Here is a 25,120-nt window from a genome sequence, read left to right as displayed (position 1 = left end):
GGAGATTGGTCCTTTAATGTTCTAAACTGAGTGTATATATGATTTAAACACATGGCCAAACCCAGCCACTGGTCAACAGCACAAAACATAACAGTTCTAGATTTAAATTTGCAGTAAGGTTGAAATTACATGTGACAGTTGTCTCTCTCTGCAAATAATTGTATATGACAGCGCTGGAAAAAGGTAATATGAGTTACAGTTATTCTCACTATGTACTGACTGATAAAAACCAGTATCATTTGCCGTGTAAGTAGAAAACCCTAACTATATTATTTCTCTGCCTCCAAGAAGACAAAGTTATTTTCACACTAACCACAGGGACAATTCAATATACACAATTTGGTTATTTTGAGGGATGTAATTCCTGATTTTTATTTTTATCAACAAAAATAAAGTTCTCTTTAGTGTATGATTGTAATGAAATGGTAAAGAAATATAACCGTAAAACAGGAAAAATAATATTATAGTAGCAAAATACTACATTTCCATTTTTAAAATACAGTGACCCAAATGAGGTGAAAACTGAAAAACATTTTGCAATTAGTTTAACAAATATGTCTGATGTTCCTCAATTTATTTTGAAAACATAACTTTTCAGATAATGATCATAAAATAATTTCAGATAATTTTAAATGTTATATAATATTGATGTTCAATTATCTTTCTAGAAGCTGGACTTACATACACCATATCAAACATTCAGAAATCTTTTTTCACATGACACGCTGCATTGATCACTGTGGCACCACATGCATGTTGTATATGATACTTTGGACACAATATAACTCAGCTTTTTTTCTGCATTTAGATTTGTAAATTTCCCCTCATTCAATACTTAAGTTTTACAATGAATGTTATTGCATACTGTTGTTGTTACTGCCAACATTATGGCAATTTCAGTTTAAAATAAAGTTATCTAGTACAATTAGTTTTATATGCATAGAACTTATATCAGTATAAAAAAGCTAATATTTTATTATTATTTATAATATTAATAAGATGATAAGAAATGTAACAATTTTTACTTGATATAATAATAACAAAATCTGAATGCTGGTTCTCTATCTTTTTTGCCTATAAACATAGATTTCATCTCAGATGGAATATTATTTTCTGGTAGCAAAGGTAGAAATTAAGTTTTAATTTATTTTGCATCCTACCCACTATTTATATAAGTATGCATAAATGTATACAAAAATTCCAAAGAGATATAAGAGCACATACACAGTAAACAAGGAATATTAAACACATTGGGTGGGTAAAATGAAATCTGAAACAATAGCTGAGTAATAAGAATATTAAGAATAACTGAAGACATATCATTGAGGTGATATATTTAAATGCAACAGGTTTTACTTTGTGAAAAATTATCTGAAATATTTCCATGAATGAGATTCGATTATCTGCTCTGCAGGAGTAATGGTCTATATTAATCTGAGCAGACGTCAGTGGAATTAGATCATGCCTCCTCCCGCCTTTCTTTTATTACCATGTCAGCATAATATTCAAAATGTCTCAGCAAACTCTACCCTCCACCACTTGAATAAGTAGATTTGCCAGGTGCAGTACTAGCAGGAGGCCTATAATGTATTTAAGCTTGAAAATGAGGCAATTATATTTCAAGGTTCTGATTGGCTACATTTTAATTTGAGACCCATCCGATGTACCGATTTAGCTGGTGGCTTTCTGGAGAAACCTCCTACACATGCACCTGTTCGTTTATTAAAACAGAAACACCTTGCCAGGGGTGAGAAAAGGATATTGGTCACAGAAACCATGACAGCTTGGTCCCTCTGCTCTTACTATTGATTACATTTCTTGACAGTCGCATGGGAGGTTAACTGCTAGCAGGCAATTAACACCCTTGCAAAATAATGAAGAAAACATAATTATATTGGGAAGCCCAAGAGACTGTTTGTAATCTTAAATGTGATATCCCTGAGTCTCTTTCAATATCGATAGCAAATCAAGTATCTTTTTTTGTCAATCTAGTCTCTGCCTGTGATAAAAGTAATTATTAATGTATTATATCCTTATGTCAAATTATTTAAAAGAATCCTCAATTTCCATTAATCTAATTACAAACTTCCCCAAGGAAACTGTCAATGAAAACAGATAAAATTTGCTTTGTTTTTAAAGATGCTATTTTAGGAAAAGATATTCAAAATTATTGAGTCAGAATGCTTCCAATATCAGCTTGTAACTTTGATAAATTTATCCCTTTCCTATCACAGAGTTGTATCTCAGTGAGTCCACTCTAGAGCCAGAGCACTGAAAACATCAATTTCTGCTGTGTCACCCAGAAGTCATATGTCCTCTAGGAAGGTTATTAGTGTTATCAGGGAGATAGACTCTGCTTTGTGAAGTTGAGTACTGCATGTGTGCTGTTTCTAGCAGTTCCATCCATTATGATCACATCAGTCATTCTGGTCCAGAAATGGACCTCCAATAAATAATATACCTTCTTTCCTTTTACCTTGCCCTCACCCAGGAAGTGATATAAAGGAATTGGTGCTATTTTTCTTCAGCAATAACTTATATCCAATTGTCTAGCCACAGAAAGCAACTATACAGCTTTTGAAAAGGGAAAATGGCAGTAGTCACACTTCCTTACTGAATGAGTTTGCCTGAGCAAATGTTGTTTGAATCCTAAATGGAGGCTCTTGGTCTATTACATCCCCTGAAAGCAGTTACCTCTCTATCTCATCTGTCTTACAATACACATATGCACAGATAGTTTCCTCACACTTTGGAGCTAAATAGGAAATTAGATAGCAGTCATAGCCATTTAACTTTTGTTTGGGTATGTGTTTAACTATTTTGAAATTGGAAAAAAATGCTCTCATAATAGGGAAAAATTGCTGAAGACATAATCCCTATAGTCCTGAAATATTTTGCACATGAAAAACAACATATTTATAAAATTGTATATTCTCATAAGTAATAAAAATTTGGTTTACATAATATATGAAATGGTTAGATAAATTTGTTATATTTAGCTTTGCAAAAGACCAATACCTCTAACTCCGACTATTTTTTAAATGCATCCTGTTTATAACAATTTTGGGGTACACTTTCTTTAGCTTATCGTTATTCAATGCTAAGCTGCTTTGTTTCACATTGTATTTTAAAATAATGAAATCCACAGAAACATATGTTCTAGTGGACAGCCATTTACCCAGGAATATATGAGGAGAGCAATTGTATTTTCCCTTTTTTAAAAAAAGAATAAGTAAGACTCAAAGTTGGATAGGAAGGGAAGGGAAAAGAATATGATAAACATATATTGTACACTCTTCTCAAATGACTAGTGGAAATAATAAAAGTTATTAAATGAATAAATGGAAAGCAGTAGAATATTCTGTGTATGTGTAATTCAAGTAAGTTATTATAATGTGTATCCTTCAATTCAATATAGTACACTACACAGTGATGAAATTGATGTAGATACACATACATATCTAGAGATCCACACACACATTACTACATACATATGTATCTACTATGTACCTAGAGTTATGTGTATTATGATTACATAAACATATTATCATCATAATGATAGTAGAGAGCTATTTCTTCACATCTGACATGGGTAACATAAGCACCAATTCTTGTTTCTTAAATCTCTGAAAAACATTATTCATTTTGTCTACATCATTTTAAGTATGTCACATAATGAGGACAAGAAGCTATGATCTTAAAGACTGGCTCCCTTTTCCTCATTATGATGCCGTAGGGCAGAGCTTTATCAGAGTAACTGTGGATCCATGGTAAAGAGAGTTTTTGGGATTGATGAGTAAAATTGTATAGTATGGATGTACCACATTTTGTGACTTATTCCTCAAGAGAGGTATTTTAGGTCGCATGGAGTTTTTACATATGCAAATAAAGTAAATGTATTTACATAAAAGATGGTTTCATTCCATCTGTCATCTCCACTTTCATTTCACTGCTTATTTTTACTTTGTCATTTCTTCTTTTCTGTGTCTCTGTTCATGAAATTTTCAAGAATCCCATTGTTTTAATTGAAGCACTTAGGGTGCTTCTGTTCATGTAGATTTTGGTTGAAATTACCTTTAGTTATTATATACCATATAATTTATATATTATGAAATGTACAGTATATTAGTATTGGTATTTTAACTTCACATAATAAAATAAAGTTAATTCCTGCTAAGACCTATCACTATGATTCGGTTATAACTATAATATAATTAAATTTTTTTCCTTCAAATATCAAATAACACTTTAGATTCTATTAAAAGTTTTGACTCTATTTGTCATTTCTTAGAGAACTCAACAGAAAAAGAAAATCAATTGAACATATTCTTATTTTCTATAGTCTTTTTATTTTATCAGAAAACATCGTAAAAATCTCTTTAGTTTGTGAAAATGATGGTTGAAATTGTTGTTGTTGAAATTGTTTGCTATGTCTTTCCCAACAGAAGAAAGTTGTTACTTCTTTCTGGTCTTCATGATACATGAGTAAACATTTGACTTTGTTTCTACCATTTGCTTCCAGATCCAGGAATTGGATGTAACTTCCTGTTATTGTGCGTGTTTTTTTTAATATTTATTTATTTATTATGTATACAATATTCTCTCTGTGTGTCTGCCTGCAGACAGAAGAGGGCATCAGATCTCATTTCAGATGGTTGTGAGCCACCATGTGGTTGCTGGGAATTGAACTCAGGACCTTTGGAACAGCAGGCAATGCTCTTAAGCGCTGAGCCATCTCTCCAACCAGTGTGTGTTTGTGTGTTTGTGTGTGTGTGTGTGTCTGTGTGTCTGTGTGTGTGTATTTGTCCACTTTGGAATACATTCAACCTTCAGATTCTTTAAACATATATCTTGGCCAGGTTTATAAAATTTTTCTTAGATCTGAGCAACTTTTGTTCTGTAATCCTTGTAGATCTCTACTGAGACAGAATTTGAACATCTGTCTGAGTTCCAAAGTTACTGAAATATTTTAATTTCTCATTTATTTCCTTTCTTCTATTCAAAGTGTTCACCTCACAAGCTTTTTTAGTCTACGTTTTTATGTTATTAAGCATTTCCAATGAGTTTTTTTTTAATTTTTTAGTTATAACTTTTACTTTTAAATGACAAGTTGAAGCTCCTACTAACATGTACATTATTGCTGCTTGACAGAAGGAATGAATGAAAAGTTTATCAAAAAGTAAGGTATAACTTGAGGTTAGCTTCTGAATCCCTCTCTTGTTTTGCCAGAAAGTCTTTAATTCTGCTGGGCAGGGTGCTGGCTACTCTGTGTAATGATCATGACAAGCCATAACTATTGGAAAAATTTAAAAAAATGAATAAAATGCAGAAATATTTTTTCAACAATAAAATCCAAAGTAAAACTACACTGAGGCCCCCACTCATGATAATGGCAAGTAAAAAAGAGACTAATAACTTATTTTAAAAGAATGAATGGAAATAGAAAATACTATCCTGAGTGAGATAACCCAGACCCCAAAAGATGAATATGGTATGTACTCACTCATTTGTGGACTCTAGCCTTAAACTAAGGGCATTAAACTTATAGTTCACAAGCCCAGAGAAGCCAAATAACAAGGTGAACCCAAAGAAAAGCATATATAGATCCTCCTGGAAACTGGAAGCAAACCAGAATGTTGTGAGCATGGGGTTGGGGTGAGGTTGGAGGAAGAGGAGAGGGGGAGAAGGAAGGGAGAAGGGAAGGACTGGCAACAGCTTGGGAGAGTGGGAGGGTGGAGACGGAAAAAGGGCACACATAGGAACAGCGAAGAAGATAAGCTGATAATTATCTCGAAAATCACCATAGAATCTCCCTCAGGCGACAGATGCGACAGATGGAGATAGAGACAGAGAAGCTCATCAGAGCAACGGACTGAGCTCCTAAGGTCCAGTTGAAGAGCAGAAGGAGGGAGAAGACGAGAAAGGAAGTCAGGACTGCGAGGGGTTGGTCCATCAACTGAGGCAGTGTGCCTGTTCTAATGGGAGCTCACCAAATCCAGCTGGACCTGGTCTGAATAAGCATGTAATCAAACCGGTCTCTGATTGTGGCTGACAATGGGGGCTGACTGAGAAGCCATTGATAAAGGCACTGGCACTTTTTTTATGGCATGTTCTGGATTTTTGGGACCCTAGTCTATATGGATGTACAGCTCCCTAGGTCTGGATGTAGGAAGGCCTTGGACTTCCCACAGGGCAGGGGTTCCCTGCCCTCTCTCAAGCAGAGAGGGAGAGGAAGGAGGGGTTATGGGGGAGCGGGAGGGGATTGGGAGGAGGGAAAGAAGTGTAAATATTTGAATGGAAAATAAATATATAAATAATAAATAAATAAATGTCTGTATTCTGTCAATCATGTTATAAATAAATGCTGATTGGCCAGGCAGCAAATAAAGGGGGGGAAACCAGACAGGAAGTAAAAATGATATAATGAGAACAGGAGAATTCTGGGAAGGAGGAAGTTGATTCCTCCCACTCCTGCCCAGATCACTGAAGCAGCAGGATGTGAGCTGCCCCACTGAAAAAAGGTACTGAACCACATGGCTAACATAGATCAGAAAAATGGGTTAATCAAGATGTGAGAGTCACCCAGTGAGAGGCTAGAGCTAATGGGCCAATCAGCTTTATAACTTATAGAGATCTATGGGTGATTTTCTCTGGGACTAAACAGCTGGGGGGCCGGGCTGGACAAAACCCCAACAACAAACAAACAAGCCAGCCCCCTCATGTTACATAAAAACAAAATAAAACAAAAAGGAGCCGAGTATCTGAAGTCCTCTTCTGATATGCATTTGATGAATATCAACCATGAAGGCAAAACACCCCCACACATAATGGGTGATAATATCAAAAATACAAAAAGAACATTTTAATCCATTCCCCACTAAACTTAAAAGTTCTAAATTAAAAAAATATTCAGGCATATTAATCTTGGGGATATATTTGATTTAAATGCCTGTATGCGAAAGAGATACTTGTATAGCCATGCTTATTGCACATCCATTAAAATGAGCAAGGCAAAAAAAGACAAAAGTATATGGTATGTATGTAAAAATGGAGCATTTAGTCATGAAACTGAATGGAATTCTGTCATTTTTAGGAAAACTTTAACATATTTGACCTGTAGAGGGGAAGCAGTAATAAAGTAGGAAGAACTGGGTGTGAGAAGAGAGAGAGGGAGAGAAAGGAGGTATGGAGGGAAAGAGGCATGGTATATATAAAACCAACTCTTTGTATTATTGGTATTTGTTAATAATTAACAACATAACAATGATGTTTCTTACATAAAAGAATTCCTGATAATTTTATTTAATAAGGTTTTAATACTATATCTTATGTATTTTTTCTGCTGGGATTTTTTTTGTCAGTGTTGAAAAGTGTTTCTGAATTTTGTATGTTGATATTTAATCTTGAAATTATATTAAATATATTGATTTCTGAGAGAGTTTTAGTGGGGTCTTTAGAATTGCCAATGTATAAGATCTTGTTATCTTCAATCAAGGTGAACTTCATTTTCCATTCCAATTTTGGGTGATTTATTTGTCTCCTCTGCTTGGTTTCTTTGGCTGAGATTTCCAGTCCCATGCTGAATGGCAGAGTCAAGACTTTCCTGTCTGGCCTTGCTCCAGACTCAAGAAAGACTTCCAAGTTTTTACCATCCAGTAGAACATCTGTTGTGGGATTTTAATTTTGAGGGTTTATGCTGCTTTATTGTGATTTATACTCTCTTTCTTGAGAAAGTTTTATACTAAAAAAGATTTAAATTTCATCAAATATTTTGTAGTGCCTGTTAAATTATTATGTTGCTGTATTGAGTTGTTAATGTGATATATTATTTATTTACTTAAGTTACACTTTCTTTGAGTAAACTTCACTTGATTTTGTTCTTGAGTTCAGGTTGTGAATATTGACTGAGGATAACTGCATGAATATTCACTGTGTTCATATTGGGTATTGTTTCATAATGTTTTCTTCTTTATTTGTTTCTGTTTTCCTTGTCTAGATATAGCCTCATGATAATTTTGATGAGGAAAAAATGACTCGTATATATACCATCTTCTTAAATGTATTTTAATGTTTGAAAATCCCTTTTTATGTTTTTCTTTTTGATTCATTAACATGGTGTTCTTCTATGTAGCTTTGGCTTCTTCAAACTTGCTCTGTAGATCAGGCTGGTCTTGAACTCAGAAAAATGTTAGCCTCTGCCTCCCAAGTGCAGTAATTAAGGGTGTGTGCCATAAGTGTCTGCCAAGAAGTATAATTATTTGTAGTTTAAATTTTAAGAAGTATATTGAAATATTTACTTTCAAGTATGAGCCTTATAAGATTTCCTGTTTATTCACTACACATTATTTTTAAAGTATTTATTTTTTGAATAGATATTTTACTTATATCATTCTCTTTCTGATTTAAAATTCTCACTTCTATTCACCTTGTTCTCTTCCAAATTCATGGTCTCATTTTTACATGATTGTTAACGTATAATTTCATGTAGGCATTTAATGCTGTGTGTTTCATGTAGAACTTCTAGCATACTTCTTAAAACTCATATAGGTTAATATTTCTTAGTTTGACTCAGGATTATTATTTTTTTCTGTTATTTGATTTGGGATTTCCATCTGTATGCAATGAATATGATTTTTTTATTGCCATTGGTTAATAAAGAAACTTCTTTCAGACAACAGGTTAACATAATATAGCCTTGCTCGAAAAAATATATAGAGAGAGTAGAATCTTACCAGTAGGCCATGATCCACGTGGTAAAATACAAAATAAAAGAAATAGGTTAATTGAGATGTAAGAGCCAGCTGGAAAATTGCCTAAGCTATTGGCCAAACAGTATTGCAATTAATATAGCTTCTGTAACTATCAGGAAACAAACAAGCAGTCTCTGCCTACAGAATAACATGCTAGTGTAGGGCAAGAATTTCCTATATTCTATAAATGATTTTATATTACTAATTGTAGTAAATAAGTTTTGTTTTACATAATTCAGTTTATAATTTTAATTATAAAGGTAAATTATAAGAAGCTCTATAAAGAAAAATATTGAGGTTTTATTTCTTTAAGTAAAATAGTTTTATTATGCATATTGAGATGAAACTTTTTAAATAATTGAATAATTTGTGTATTCCATAAATAATATAATCATCACCTAATCATCATTAAATATATTGTACTTTCAACAAAATTTTTCTTAGCAGATTGTGTAGAGCTGGTCATATTTTTAGTGTAATATTTTTAAATGTTACAGTAGCTACCAAATATCTTAATAAAAACACAGATAATTACATCTGTCTAAACTAGATTTGCATATGGAAAAGATAATAGAAGCCTTTTCAAATGTTAATACTCAGCTGCATGTAGAAAGGAAGCATGTGTAGAGTACCTCCCTTTAGAACTGTGAAATTTACCACTGAAGTCCAGTGAGGAACAATATTTCCCTGTCTCATTGGTTCTTAATTTTTACTTTGATTCACTTTAGCAACACCTGAAGGCTTGCAAAGTCCCCATGTCAAGAATCCATCTCATACCAATCACATCAAACTTGGTTGAGATGGAAGACACACATTAGTATTTTTAAAGACCTCCCAGAATTTATTATGAGTCAGCTTGAGAAGTGGCATTAGGACTATGATTGACATTAAGAGAGTGAATATGCTCATTGGAGATTTTGTTTAGGTAAAAAAAAAAAATCTCTTAAAGTTATACTTTCAATTTTTAAAATCAATTCTCATAGTAAAATTTAAGTTTTCAATGAGAATAGATACACAGAATAAATAAGTATATCATAACTTAAGTAAATATTTATTTAATTACAAGATAAATATTACTATTATGTATATTAAATGAGAAAATTTATTTGAATATTTAAGAATGTTTGAATGTGCACATTAATAGATTAAAGGAAAAGAGATCATGAGTATGAAATAGCAGGATAAATTGAAAGATAAGATATGAAGAGGAAAGGGAGAAATTATGTAATCATATTATATTCTTAAAAAGTAAAATTGTTATAATCAACCACAAAATTGCTATTTTTCAACTGTCTTAATTTCACTCTGTGATCTATATTCATTAATTACTGTAATAAGATTTGGAAATTTATTTTTAAGATATGAGCTTGAATATTATTAATACCTTACCTGAATTTCAACAGTGAAGAGAAAGTATCAGTATAATTTTAAGCAATAAAGAGCTACCTTATCATTTTCCATAAAAAGTAGCAATTTGTGTTCAAATGTTTTTTGAGGTTATTTATTTATTTATTTATTTTGATTTTTGAGACAGGGTTTCTCTGAAGTTTTTGGTGCCTGTCCTGGAACTAGCTCTTGTAGACCAGGCTGGCCTCGAACTCACAGAGATCCGCCTGCCTCTGCCTCCCGAGTGCATCACCACCACCCGGCTTTTTTTTTTTTTTTTTTTTTTTGGATTCAGGTTATTTTTTAAAGATATATTTTCGGTGAAATTGCGCATATGTGTGTGGAGTTGTGTATAGGTATATGCATATAAGTGCAATACCCATGGAGATCAGGGGCATCCGATCCTCTGTATTTAAGGTTGTTGAGAGTTGTCCTGTATTTTACTTGTGCTGAGAACTAAAATTGAGTCCTCCTAAAGAGCAGCAAGTGATCTTACATAAGAGAAACAAGTAAAAAATTCAGAAAATCATTTTTCTTATTTGTCTTTGTGATTCATATAGAAACTACATCAAGGAATACTGTACAAATGTACCCATCTTATTATTCTCTCAAATATATGGGTTATCTATACTTATAAAAATCATATCAATCTCATTGTTTTGAAATAAGTGGAATACTAAACAATAGATTTCCTCAAAGTTAATTATTTATTAAGCCTGAAACTCAAATTGTTACTGGATTTGGGAAAACCATCATTGCTGTAGACATAGTGTTTCCACAAAACTGGACTTAATCCTAGAATGTCTCTGTGTTCTCAACGTTTAATCTTTGCACAAGTGTCCTAATTATAGATCAACACTTTATTTATAAATCTTCCCTAAAAAAATTTAGAAATTTTAATTCTTTTTCAGACAATTCAAAATAAAAAAAATCTACCAGTATTTGTCTTATTTTATAAACCAATAAAGTATTTCTCAAAGATCTGCTATAACTATCATTAATTTCATTATCAAGAATAGGTTTCTACCTCAAATTTGTTTTTAGAAGATACCAATTTTCAATCAGATATACTCTAAATAGATGAACCACAATTCCATTTTACTATTCATTCAATATTTTTTTCTAGTGTTCACACAGGTCTTAATGGCTTAACAACTTTTGCTTAGGTAAGCTTTTATTATTCATTTTTATTTATTTATTTATTTGGTCACGCAGTAGTTTTAGTCTTAATCATCAAATAGGTCCCTAATGCCACCAAACAGTTGGTTTATGGAGTGATAAAATAAAAATTAAAAAAAAAATTCAAACTCTACCAAAATCAGGAAGAGGCAAAAAGAAAGCAAGGATTCTGCACAGAGTACAAAGTATTCAATATTGTGTGTTTTTTGTTTCTTCCTTTCTCTCTTTCTTTATTTTGACATATTGGTTGTGAATATTTGCTCACACAATTGTGAGCCTATAAATTTCTATTACTCCCAGTCACCAACATAATTTTTCAAACATTGATTGCTGAGAAAATAATTTTAACAAACCTGAAAATTACTAATTCCAACTGACAGATGCTAGATAGAGATTTCTTATTGATTAATATGGCCTCATCAGTAAGACATTGTTGACACCCAGACACTGTTTCCAGAGCAAAAGAAATCTTAATACCTAAACTCATACTATTTTGTTTTGGCAGAATAAATGGGAAGTACTTTATTCTGTGTACTATTGTTAAAATGCTAGACTCAAATAAGCCACTTAAGCACCTGCTTTTATGAAAAATATTGTTTAAACCGATTAATTCTAGAGGAGCCCTGGAGATAGTGGTGGAATTTCCCAATTTAGGATAAACAGCTTCAGTGTGGATTTTTGAAAAGGAACCAGCTGCTAATCTGCAAGTAGTCGTAGCTAAAGTCTGAAGGCCATGAGATTTCTATGTTCGGGAAGAAATGAAAAGCAAGGAACAGATGGCTAGCGTAAATAATTCAAAGGGGCTTCCCAGTCACTTCTTTAGGGAAAAACTGTGTTGAACTATGTTTACAAGGTTACTGGCAACTTTTGGTAAACAATACATTTCTATTTCCTTTTCTTGTTTGCCTTCAACAGTAAATTTAGAAACAATACCTCTACTCTTTTCAGTGCTGGATCTATACAATACCACATCCAGCATGTAAGGAACATGTTTGTACATCATAGGCACACATATAAGGACAGAGAAAAATATTGCTGAGGATAAATGGGCTTTCTTTTATTTCTCAGAAATTTATGGAAACACAAAAAAATAATTGAAGCTTGTTTCCCATAGCATTTATTGCTTGCTATGTCTCTACACAGTTTGTCTCATTTGACGCAGGAACAATATAACTCTGAAATTAGTCTCTTAGTGAAAAAAACAAATAAAGGATACTAGCACAGTGGTTTTGATAATTATTCTGAGTACCTGAATTTTATGATAAAGTTTTTATTTTACCTTCTCTTAGGAAAAATGACACTGATTGTTCATGAGAAACATGAAAATATTTTTTTCCTTCTTTTGGTTTTAAATTTTCCTCTATATGTGTAAAGAGTTTCTTTGAAAACTGATACTGTAGCTCAATGAGACAGAAATTGTCAAAAACGTGCAAAGCCTTGAAATCAATTCCCAGCAGTGAAAAGATATATATTTTTTATGTTTTATTTTTTTTGAGAAAAGGAAAAAAAAGGTCCCCTCTCCTCCCAGCCTCCCATTTCCCTCCCCCTCCTCCCACCCATCTCCCCCTCCCCCCATTCCTCTCCCCCTCCTGATGAGGAGCCAAGGACAATGGCACTGGGTTTTGATCCTACTTCATGTTCTGGCTTGTGGGAGCCTAGCCAGTTTGGATGTTCACCTTCCTAGACATGGACAGAGGGGGAAGGACCTTGGACTTTCCACAGGGCAGGGAACCCTGAATGCTCTTTGGACTGAAGAAAATATTTTTGTTTGCTTCCAATTTCCAGGAGGATCTATATATGTTTTTCTTTGGGTTCACCTTGTTATTTGGCTTCTCTAGGCTTGTGAACTATAGGCCTAATGTCATTTGTTTATGGCTAGAGTCCACTAATGAGTGAGTATATACCATATTCATCCTTTTGGGTCTGGGTTATCTCAGGATAGTGTTTTCTACTTCCATCCATTTGCATGCAAAATTCAAAATGTCATTATTTTTTACTGCTGAGTAGTACTCTAATATGTATATATTCCACACTTTTTTTTATTCATTCTTCCATTGAGGGGCATCTAGGTTGTTTCCAGGTTCTGGCTATTACAAGTAATGCTGCTATGAACTTTGTTGAACAATTGCTTTTGTAGTATGATTGGGCATCTCTTGGGTATATTCCCAAGAGTCGTATTGCTGGATCCTGAGGTAGATTGATTCCCAATTTCCTGATAAACCACCATATTGATTTTCAAAGTGGTTGCACAAGTTTGCATTCCCACCAGCAATAGATGAGTGTTCCCGTTACTCCACATCCTCTCCAGCATAGACTATCATTGGTGTTTTTGATTTTAGCCATTCTGACAGGTATAAGATGGTATCTCAAAATTGTTTTGAGGGAGTGGGAGGGTGGAGATGGAGGAAGGGTGGATATAGGAGCAGGGAAGAAGATATCTATATTAAAAGAGCCATTTTAGGTTTGGCAAGAGACTTGGCTGTAGAGGGGATCCCAAGTGTCCAGAGTGATGTCCCCAGCTAGGTCCTTGGGCAGCAGAGGAGAGGGTGCCTGAACTGGCCTTGCCCCACTATCACACTTATGATTATCTCGATTTATCACCATAGAATCTTCATCCAGGGACGGATGGAGATAGAGACAGAGACCCTCTTCAAAGCAACGGACTGAACTCCCAAGATTAGTTGAAGAGCAGGAGGGAGAAGATGAGCAAGGAAGTCTGGACTGCAAGGCCTTGGTCCACCCACTGAGACAGTGTGCCTGTTCTAATGGGAGCTCTTCAAATGACAGAATGAGCATGCCACCAAGTTGGACTCTCTGAATGTGGCTGACAATGGGGGCTGCCTGAGAAGCCATTGATAAAGGCACTGGGACTTGTTTCTACTGCATGTACTGGCTTTTTGGGACCCTAGTCTATTTGGATGCAAAGCTTCCTAGGCCTGGTGGTAGGGGGGAGGGCCTTAAACTTTCCACAGGGCAGGCTTCCCTGCCCTCTCTTAAGGAGGGAGGGGGAAGGAGGGGGGTGAGTGGGGGAGCTGGGGGGCAATGGGAGGAGGGGAGGAAGTGTAAATTTTTGAATGAAAAAAAAAGAAAGTTCAAGTTCAATAAAGCATTATGTAATATAAAAAAGAAAAATATTTTCATGTAACAAATAGTTATGTGGATACATATTACATATACATATACATGTCTGTATTCCCTGAAGTCTGCACATGCTTATTATACAAGTATCCCTCCCCTTAGCTAACTAATGTCCACTTCACTGTTTTTACTCCTTTTATGAAAACATGCCAAGCAATTTCTCAGCTATATAATTTTCACTATATTTTCCTTACAGCAATCCCCTTTTCTGTCATTTTCCTTACCAATAATTTTCAAAGAATTTGTCTCTTCCCTTTTATTCTATTTAATTATTTGTAAAGTCTTAGCAGCAGCCAAGACTCACTTGATTTGATAGTTTCTGACAGAGGGGACATTTGGCATGTTATCACTGCTAAAGTGTTTTAAGTATCAACTTTCTGAAAGACTGATAGAGGCTTTCATATCCCATTGACAACTCTGATTTATGAAATTTTTATTAATCAAACTTGTTCTTTGACAATTTCCTTCATGTATTGTTATTACCATCACACCCTATTCTTGTTGACATTCCCTCATCTCTTCTCATCCCTTTACCAGATGTATGTCTTATTAAGATGTGCAATTATTATATTTGCTTTGTTTTCTGACCAGCTAACTTTAACTAAGAACTTCCGTGTGACTATGAGCATAGAATTGTCCTTTGGGACTTCAATATCACCTTTGAAACTAAGAATGTTCAATATTACAGTTCTGTTCTAATATAGTAGTGATTAACAGATTACCCCAGACTGACTTCAAAGTTTCTGTCATGCTTCTAAGAATAATATATTTCGATGTTTCTTTAAGTACCACTGCAAGTTCAGGGTTCCATAAATGACATTTTTAACAGTGTGCCAGATATACCATCAGCAGTGAAAGATAGGTCTAGATCTTTTAGAATCCTATATACCAAAAAAGTAAATAAGAATTGCTGCATTTTTTCAATGGGAAACTTAGTGAATTTTCTGGATATTTATTTCATTTCCCATTTTCTGGGACTGTAAAACTGTAGTGTTCAATATTCCTTTAAAATATTTAACAACATGTTTGAATTTCAAAGTAAACAATTTCAACAGTTCCTTGAGTGATAATTCCACCATGGAAACACAGGTGAAGATGCTGATTTGAAGCAAGTAAAAAGATGTCATGACTAAATGCATTAATGGCTGTGTTGGTAATTGTTTATGTGTACAGCAGGCAGTATTATCTAACAATTTCTTTATGTTATGTCATAGAGAAGTGAAATCTTCTTAAACTCCTTTTGAATTTTTGAGAATATGGATCTTAGAGATAGATGGAGACCATTTTAAAAGTGATCATCCATGAGAAGAACGTAAGTAAAAACTGGGAAAGCTATGAGCACATATTACTTAAATGACTCATGCACACTAGCATGGGTAAAATAGACAGTATGTGGACACACTTTATAATAAACAGAACTACAGGATTTATAATTTTTACATAAGACTCACTGTTATCAGATTTCATATATCACTCCATTATTCATAAGCATCTAGTGCATTGAAGAATTACTCTGAAATGATACCTAGCTACCACAGATCCAAGTTGAAGAGACCATTCTTCCAGTGGAGGTCAATGTCAAATTCCTGGATGGTGTATCTATTCCATCTTTATAAATATGTAAAATAAAAATATTATTTTTCTCTTAGGCTGAGTGGAGTAGATAAAATTCTGAGGATGATGGTATTTGCTTGTCAAAAAATCAGTGACTGAGGGAAAAGTGAAATTCAAAGTAAAGAAAGAAGACAGAGCTAAAGAAAAAAGACAAATTAAATTCTTCAATCCTGTAAAATTCACTTCTTCCTGTAGCATAATTTCACACAATGCAAAACATCTAAAACTCTGCCCAGATAATACATATATATATTATTTCAAAAAGAAAGAAAAATCTAAACTTCTCACACTGCCACGTGACAATCTGTAATTGTCAGCCTCAAATGTGTATCCGAAAAAGCTCAATGACCAATTGTCACACAGCCAATGACAGAAGTGTGTCCTTTCCTAAGAGATCCTTAACATTACTCCTCACCAACATACAGAGACTCATCTAGTGTCTTGCACCTCCAGAACCTTCCTTTGTCATTTACAGTGTAAAAATGCAAAAATCTAGCATGCCAGATAGATTCTCAGTTCTGTTCCCAAGTGAAACAGTCCTGAACATTTTATAAGTCAGTTCTGACTATTCCTAATTACATAGGCCCTAAGTGTAAACTTTCCTGGTGTTTGGGCATAGATACTATTAATATTACGTTGAGATGAATTAAAACGTGAAAAAATAAAAAAAATTGAATAAGAAAAATCAAACTCCAAAACCACAGAGAAACCCTGTCTCGAAAAACCAAAAAAAAAAAAAATCACAGAATATATTCAGTTACTGTAATATCTACATCTGTTTTTAACCCATAGAAAGGTCTCACACAGGGGCAGATGGAGAGTTTTGGACTGGTCCTGAAGCATGTAGCATTTTATGAAACATTTGCTTTCCCTTGTGAATCTTATAAAATAAAGTGTGTAGCTAAAACACAGATACAGTTAGCAGATACTAAATACCTATGAAACTTCAACAACAGAAGAAAACATTTAACCAGAAAAGGTAATGTTTACAGACTGCATAGACAGATTCCAGACCTCTTAATAACTCCTCTTGTGTTATTATGATGGCAAACTTAACATGAGCAGCTGCATGTTTACAAGCTATTTTGTTACACAATTTATCTATGGGAAGCATGAGTTCCACATTAACTGAAATCCCTTCTTCTCCTATTCTTTATTGCCAGGATTCCTGTACAATTCAAGCCAAGCTTATAATCAGTCCTTTAAAGCAATCATTGTGAGACACGTCTAGACTAATGTGAGTTACACTATAGTTGTCTAATTAGGTGGGAATGTAGTTCTTTAAAATATTGAATAATGTGGTAGCCATTAAAATCTGTGTTTAATTTTTTAAAAGAATGACTGAAGAATATGGGAAGAAAGAGAATAAATAACATTTTTAAAGGCCATGAATTACAAATAGATTTTGCTTTTCAAGAAGAAATATATTTCTTGTAACTCTAACGGAATAGATGCCTCTAAAGCCTTCTTGCCTCTCGGGAAGGATTTTCACATCCCAGAATGTTATTATCAAAGCTGGCTATGAATTGTAAAATGTTGAGAAGTTCAAGCATTGTTTTAAAGATTGTTGAACAGATGTAGCTTCCCTTAGGAGATTTGCTTGATGGTAAATACGTTATATTTCATCCACAGTATAAGAATGAATATAACAGAAAGAAGATAAGAGGAGATAAAGAAGACAAAGATCAGGCTTAAAGCATGTTAGCATTTTGATGTGGATGTTCTTATTGCAGAATTTTAAATAAACAAGCTGTTAATACTTTTCACCAATAAAACAATATCCCATCAAAAATATCACAGAATAGTGGGGATTTACATTTCTGATATCTATTGATTTTTGAATATTATGTTCCCTAATTATAAATTATATTAAATGATAAAGATTGTGGTTTATTTTAAATGAATAAAATGCTCAGCTAGAGTCATGTAATTGTAAAATTCTCACAGGTTTAGAAATTATTTAATGTACATTTTTGTAAACAAGAAAAATGAATTTCACCTTAGTAAAAGATAACTGAGTACAGATTATCTACTGGTGCTAACCTTACTAAAAATATTACAATATTTGCAGATTTTTTCCTTTCTAAGTAGCATCATTTGTATTTAGATTATTGTTAGAAAATTCTAAGAAGAAAATTGTAATTCAGACATTTGAAATCAGATATGGAGAGAAAAGTCATTTAACAAGGAATAATTCAGTTTATTTAGGAAACATACTCTAGAAATACAAATTTTGCAACACAAACCCTTTAAAATCTTTAAAATGTATAAACAAAATGAGTTATGTTTTGTTAACTGTACTTAAAGCAGTAATAAATTAATTGAAAATGTAGAAATGTAAAACTAGGATGAGGATTTAAGGAAAATAATTGTAATAGTATGTAGTCTTTGAAGAGGCAGCCTTGAGAGAGAGCAAGAAAAACTTAATCATCTGAGTGGGCTTACTAGATCAAGTTTGCAAGTTTGTTTTGGAGACATTCAAATATTGTGTAGTTAGTACAGACGTCTAAATCACTTTTGTAGCATTGAAAGGTGAAATCACAAGAAAATTTGAGTCTGAAATAATTCTCTCAAATGTATGCAATATTTAGTCATTGCAGTTTAAGCATAGACTGATTCAATTTGGCTGTTTCTTCTCTTTGAGACTGATCATCTAAGTTTGATGAATCAAATAATAAATTGGGAAATATGATTGATTTCATGAATTGTTCCCTTATCTTTGAGGTGTATTCATTTAACATAATAAAGTTTTTCTCTATTCACTATATCACATACTTTAAAAAAAACAGTTTCTGGACCCTGAATCCATTATATTTTGAGATTTGACTACCATGAAATAGAGTCATTAATAGTTTAAAAATTATTTGAAACAGAGTAGTCTAAGAAGGTGGAAGATCAAACTTACAAGACTTATATGCAAGAACAATAGACTCATATACATGTAGTTAAGCCTTCTCTGTGAAGAAGATTGTCTGCCAGTCCCTAAAGAAGACTCAGATTAGTGGACAGAAATTAAAAGTTCACACATTTCTGAACAAAAATAAGTTGTTATCATAGGAGAGAGAACATATTAAGTAAGTAATGTCTTTCTTTTTAGACAGGTTCAAAGTCAAAATCTTTAGCTTTGTAATGTGCTGAGTTCTCATTCACTGGGACAGAATGTGTACCACCAACTCTAAGCTTAAAGATATAGAGGATTCTTCATCAGGTAGGTTTGACAAGCTGGTGACCAGCAGTCTTATCTGTTTTAAGAGTTGAGACATAACTTCATGCTTCAATGATGTTAGCGAAAATTTGTCTTTTTTATTCTGTGATGCCTTGTGTAGCCAGGGTGACAAATCTATTCAACCTTTGTAGGACAATACTTGAACCTAGTTCATATAACACAGCTTCCTGAAATCTGAACAGAACACCACACATTTGTTTTGCTGCCAATTAACTTCAAGATTCTTCCACTAACACTTTGTCAAGTCTTTCAGCATAGCACTAACTTTGCCAGCACAGGGGTTATTTCTTCTTTAAAGGTAGCTGTTAAGATCTTGCTAGCAAGATAACAGAAACCAAATGGGATGTGCAGTGACAGACCATTTAGCTGTGTGGCATCTGCTAGGTGTTTGATATATAGATGTCACTGAATGAGAATATAACAGTGTTGTTCAAACCAAATGAAAATATATCTTACAAGTAGGAAAATTCTGCAAGTCATATTATGCTGTTCCACAATTTTATAATTACTGATGAATATAAGATTTTGAATTGTGGCTGCATGTGGCTGCAGAAGAAACACTGATATTTTACAAGCCAAGGTATTATGACACTAATGTATTGAAAACATCACTATTCAAATGGCATTATGCAGACTGTACAGGCTATACTCTGTATACTCTGTATACTATGAATATGTTTTACTACCATTGGTTAAAAAATAAGCCACTGCAGCCAATAGCAGAGAAGAATACACCAGACTGGGAGAGCTATAAAGAGAGAGTAAGTGGAGCCAGAGGGCCATCATGAAGCTTTAAATAGAGAAAGACACCAGAACACAACCTTCAGGGAAAACCACAGTTTTGTGGCAATACACAAATTAATAGAAATGGGTTAATTTAAGATGTAAATGTTAGTTAATAATAAACCTGAGCTAATAGGCTTAACAGTGTTGTAATTAATATAGTTTCTGTGTGATTATTTGTGGCTAGGCCGCCAGGAAATGAAATAACAGTCTCCTTTTACAATTCAGAATTGTATATGTGTGTAAGTATATATATATAGTCAAGCAGTGTAAAGGTCCACAAATTTGAAGATTTGAAGTAGAACAGTGAATAATATGAAAGAATTGAAGGAAGAAAAAGCACAGTTTTAATTGTATTAAAATCTCAAAAAACTACTGGTTTTAAAACTATACATAGACCATATATATATTAAAAACTACAAAATATTAACAATTACTGAACATATCATGGCAAATTTCAGCTCACTTGTGGTAACTGTATAACCCATTTTATCTCTAATGACTTTTGTTACTTTATAAAAAAATTAGAAGATGAAATGCTATTTTACTGCCAGTATTTAATAAAACCACAAATACCACAAATTGCTAATCAACTGCACATTTCATGCATAAAGTAAATTAACATTTTTATATTATTGCAAACATTTTTCATTGCGTTAACATAATTATTTTTAACCTTAGCAGTGTCATGGTTGCTACTATGTTTTGATATAGTTTATGCTCCTGGGATCAAATCAGCAGCCTCTCATTTGATCAGTAAGGGCTGCTTGTAATTAGCATTAGTCTTTGTAATAAAATGCAGAAAAGAGACACCTGAAGTTACTGAGGATTTATGAGGTTTATGGTTTCAGAAACTTTTGTCAACAATCATAATTGCCTCTAGTCCCATATGTGATGAAGTGATCATGTGTTGGAGGAAAGTGCTCATACATGACTTCTTGTAGCAGAAGAAGCAGATGGGACACATTGAAATAATCACCCATAAAGCACTAAATTCTATAACCTAATTCCTCCAACAAGGTAAACCTATCCAGTGTCAACTATGTTCCAAATACACAATCGGAATTCTAATCTATCAATATGTGAATTATTATATTAGATCCAATCAAGTCAATTATGCAACCATCTTGTAAAACAACTCAAAACACAATTTTTTTTTGGTAGGGGAACATCTATAGCCACAAATTAATTTGTACTACAAAAATCCATTATATAAAGTATTGCATATAGATATAAAATGAATAATACTTGCTCTTGACATTGTGTTATATAACAGTGGTATTGTTTAGTTTGGGCCAATTTTTGGGCTCAGCACTTATTAAAATGTGAAAAACTGCTTGTGATTAAATATGTTCATAGCTTTCTTAACTGTAATATTTTTAAATGTACAATATTAGAAAGAATTATTTTAAAGCAAAATGTGTTTGAGGCATGGAGGCACAAACCTGAAATTCCCAGCACTTGGGAGGTGAAATCAGGAGGGCCAGGAGTTTAATAATCTCTTTGGCCTTACACAAGTATTAAGACAGCTTGGGCTTCAGCCTCATTTCAAACAACAGCAATAGCAGAAAAAGAATAAGAAGAGTAAGTTCTGAAATATTCCTTATACTTTGCTCTCTGTCATAATCTAGCCTAATATTAGCCACGATTTATAAGGCAATTTGGAAAATGTAGTGACCATTTAACATTACTCCTTACTAGAAAAAGTCCAATATAAAGGTCACTAAATGATAGTTTTCATTGTTGCAAAATTTACAAATATCAAGCTTATCTTTTTACATCTATTGACAAGTAATGTTTTATGTCCTTATGTTCATATCAGCATGAATTAAACTTTGCTGAAACAATGAATATTGCTAAAATACTTCTAGATTTCACAGAAAAATTCCGAGTTTTAGCTCTCATCATGGAGCCAGCTACAGATAGTAGACGACTAGCCTTTCTATTGTTCTACTTTAGTAACACAGGCAGTTCGTCTTCACTTTCTGGTACGTCATCAGTTGTTTTGACTATAACCTAAACCTAGCCACAATCATTCTTCTCCAGGCTTTCTTAGTTCAGCAATCCACACAGTTTCTATTCACAATCCAATTACTAAAAATGTCCCATGGTCAAACAACCTTAAGATGCTATGTGATCAATTACCAATGGCTATGTGTTATATATTTATTTGGTGAAGAGCATAAATTAAAACTTCATGTATCATACAAATTTCTTTCAGCAAGTTTAATATTATTTTTCCTATATATCTTTGCAGTTCTCAGGATTCAACCTCATTATACTAAGCAAGTACAATACCAATTAAATATATCTCCAGCTCATTTTTGTAAATTATAAGTATTTATTTTGAAAGCTATAATTTTTAGATATAAAATGCCACTCATGATGACTCAATATTTGACAATATTCTCTTACTAATGTGCATGTATGCAAAAAAATTTGAAACTCTATGAAATGATGTTTTGTAATGGAATAATAAGCAAGGCCATTCACATAGATGCAATTCAGTTAATTACACAGCTATAAAAATATCTTACTTATGTATATTAGCAGAATGATTAATTTAAGAATATCTTTCCATGACAATTTTATTAATAAAAGTGTTAATATCTGTTCTTACTTCAAATGCATGTGTGTGTTTGCATGTGTGTGTTTGCATGTGTGTTTGTAAAAAACTCCAGGGAAAAAAGAATATTTTTTTTTTTTTTGAAAATAAGCAAAAATGGTTTCCCGGTGTAAAAAAAAGAACATTGTGCAAAAATGTATTTATAAAAGAATATATTAGAAAATTTATAAAGTGCCACACACAGTGCAGGGGAAGACTTTAATAAAGCCCACATAGCAATTATGAGGTTATTATGGAAGCAACAAATTCACTGAGGGCTGATAAACTTAGAGTTTCAAAAAGGCTAGAATTAAAATGAATACCCATATAAGAAGTAACAAAATTATAGGTGAGATCATTATATATACTTTCATAAATCTGACTACTGAGTCACAAATGATATGTTTTTGAACACACAGTTTTATTTGTTGATCTTTCCATAGTCTTTGCCAATCAAAACAGCAAGATAACATTTAAAGAGGTCACTGTTTATCTTGTTTATGTAACACTAAGTATAATACTTGAATTCTTTGTTTCTTGATAAAACATGTGTTCCAGTAAATTAAGACTTGCAGACAGATTGAAATAACTTATAAACTGATATCAATTCTATAAAGAGATATTTTCTCATGATATAGAATTTAAAACCAATGAGAAAGAAAATCATATCTATGTTTTCTGATGTATCTATATGTTCTACTATCTTATTCCGAGTAGTAATTCAATACAGTTGATCATGCTTTAATTTTCATTGAAACAATAAATTACACAAAACCAAAATAAAAAAGGTAACCATTTAAACTACATATATGACATTCAAAACCATCTAGAGAATACTTATGCTCTTTAAAAAGCCTTTCTACATGTGATAATTGTCTTTCTGGGTCTGGGTTATCACATATACTTACTCATAAATGGATTTTAAACATAAACCAAAGAAAACCAGCCCACAAATCACAATCCCAGATAATCTAGACAACAATGAGGACCCTAAGAGACATACATAGATCTAATCTACATAGTAGCAGAAAAAGACAAGATCTCTTGAGTAAATTGTGAGCATGGGGACACTGGGAGAGGGTTGAATGGGAGTCGAGAGACAGGGAGAGGAACAGAGAAAAATGTAGAACTTAATAAAAATCAATAAAAAAATTTTCTACAGTACAAATATTGAAAATCATGTTTGACAGTTATTGTGAGATTCTCATAAAAAATAGATCATAGCAAAAGCACAAGAAACATTTGGCCACACATATGCATTATGCCTGCATTTTACTATCTCTTCAACAGACAATATATATTTTGATCTATAAAGGTTTTGTTCTTTATAGTACACTATACATGGTTCTGTATAATGACACAAAAAATATGTTTTTTTGCCCCACAGAACCACCAAACCCTTCTCCTTTTCAATCTCTTGGAAGGCTAACACAGTTTCAACCGGGAATGGAAGATATCTGGGCCAACTGGAACAGGTAAGAGGTGTTTGGCAGTAAGATTCAATCTCCTAAACAAGCATCATTGCATAAAACACCTGCTTGGCACTGTATAGACATTTTACTTCAGATTCAACTAAAATTAATTGAAGTACAAAATAAAATTTGTTAATGTCAAAGTTGTTATTCATAATATATTAAATACTATACAGTTAAATGCCATCAGTGTGAAAACAATAATCAACCAAACAAAATAGCTTGGAAACCAGTTGTTTTTTCTTCTGTCTTTCTTGGAACTGCAAACAGCATTTTGTGCAGATATTATCTAAAAATTAGTGTAGAGCCAAAGAGAAAATCACAATATGTTAAAAATATATTTTTTAGTCCAAACTATATTGCAGTTTGGAATTTTAAAACAAGGCTTATTTTCTTGTCCCAACTCTAATTTAGCATCTTTTTTAAGGGATTATGTGATAAACACAAGCAAGTAATTGCTACAATGATGTAACTCACAAGAAAGCAACATTGTTTTATGGTAATTTAATGAGTATAGTAATTTCTTTATAGATCATCAGTCTAAATAAAGTTACCATACAATAACTGAAACTGCTGAAATTTTAAAAGAACAGTGATGTGCTAACGTCCATGTGGCATATTTTTGTCAATAATTCTATAATTTTTCTGTAATTCTGAAGTTCAACAAAGAGAACTAAAGACAGAAAAAGGGAGAAATCAGACAGAAGTAGCCACTGTAATAATTCACGTCTAGAATTTTTTTAAAAATGTACCCTGATTAACATTTAAAATAGAAATGCAAATAGTATACAGATCGATTCATTAAATAGGAGTTGTACTCTGTGCAAAATGCCTATAAAGTTTAAAAGGTTAATAAAAAGTGTTCCCAAATGCTTTTCTGGGAAGAGTACTACATAAACTGTACTCACAAAAATTTTCCAATTCTCACCATAGATTTGGCAAATGACATTACTGGGACAGGAAAATT

General features: G+C 32.9%; 1 protein-coding gene across 4 annotated transcripts in view; it reads right to left on the bottom strand.

Moving 5' to 3' along the window:
- Brinp3 (BMP/retinoic acid inducible neural specific 3) overlaps positions 1 to 25,120 on the bottom strand; it is a 366,083-nt gene that overhangs the window by 74,096 nt on the left and 266,867 nt on the right. The window lies entirely within an intron of this gene.

The sequence above is a fragment of the Microtus pennsylvanicus genome, chromosome 10 (assembly GCF_037038515.1).
Source record: "Microtus pennsylvanicus isolate mMicPen1 chromosome 10, mMicPen1.hap1, whole genome shotgun sequence".
Lineage (NCBI taxonomy): Eukaryota > Metazoa > Chordata > Mammalia > Rodentia > Cricetidae > Microtus > Microtus pennsylvanicus.
The sequence above is the reverse complement of the archived record's forward strand: the minus strand, read 5'-3'. Positions and strand labels throughout refer to the sequence as shown.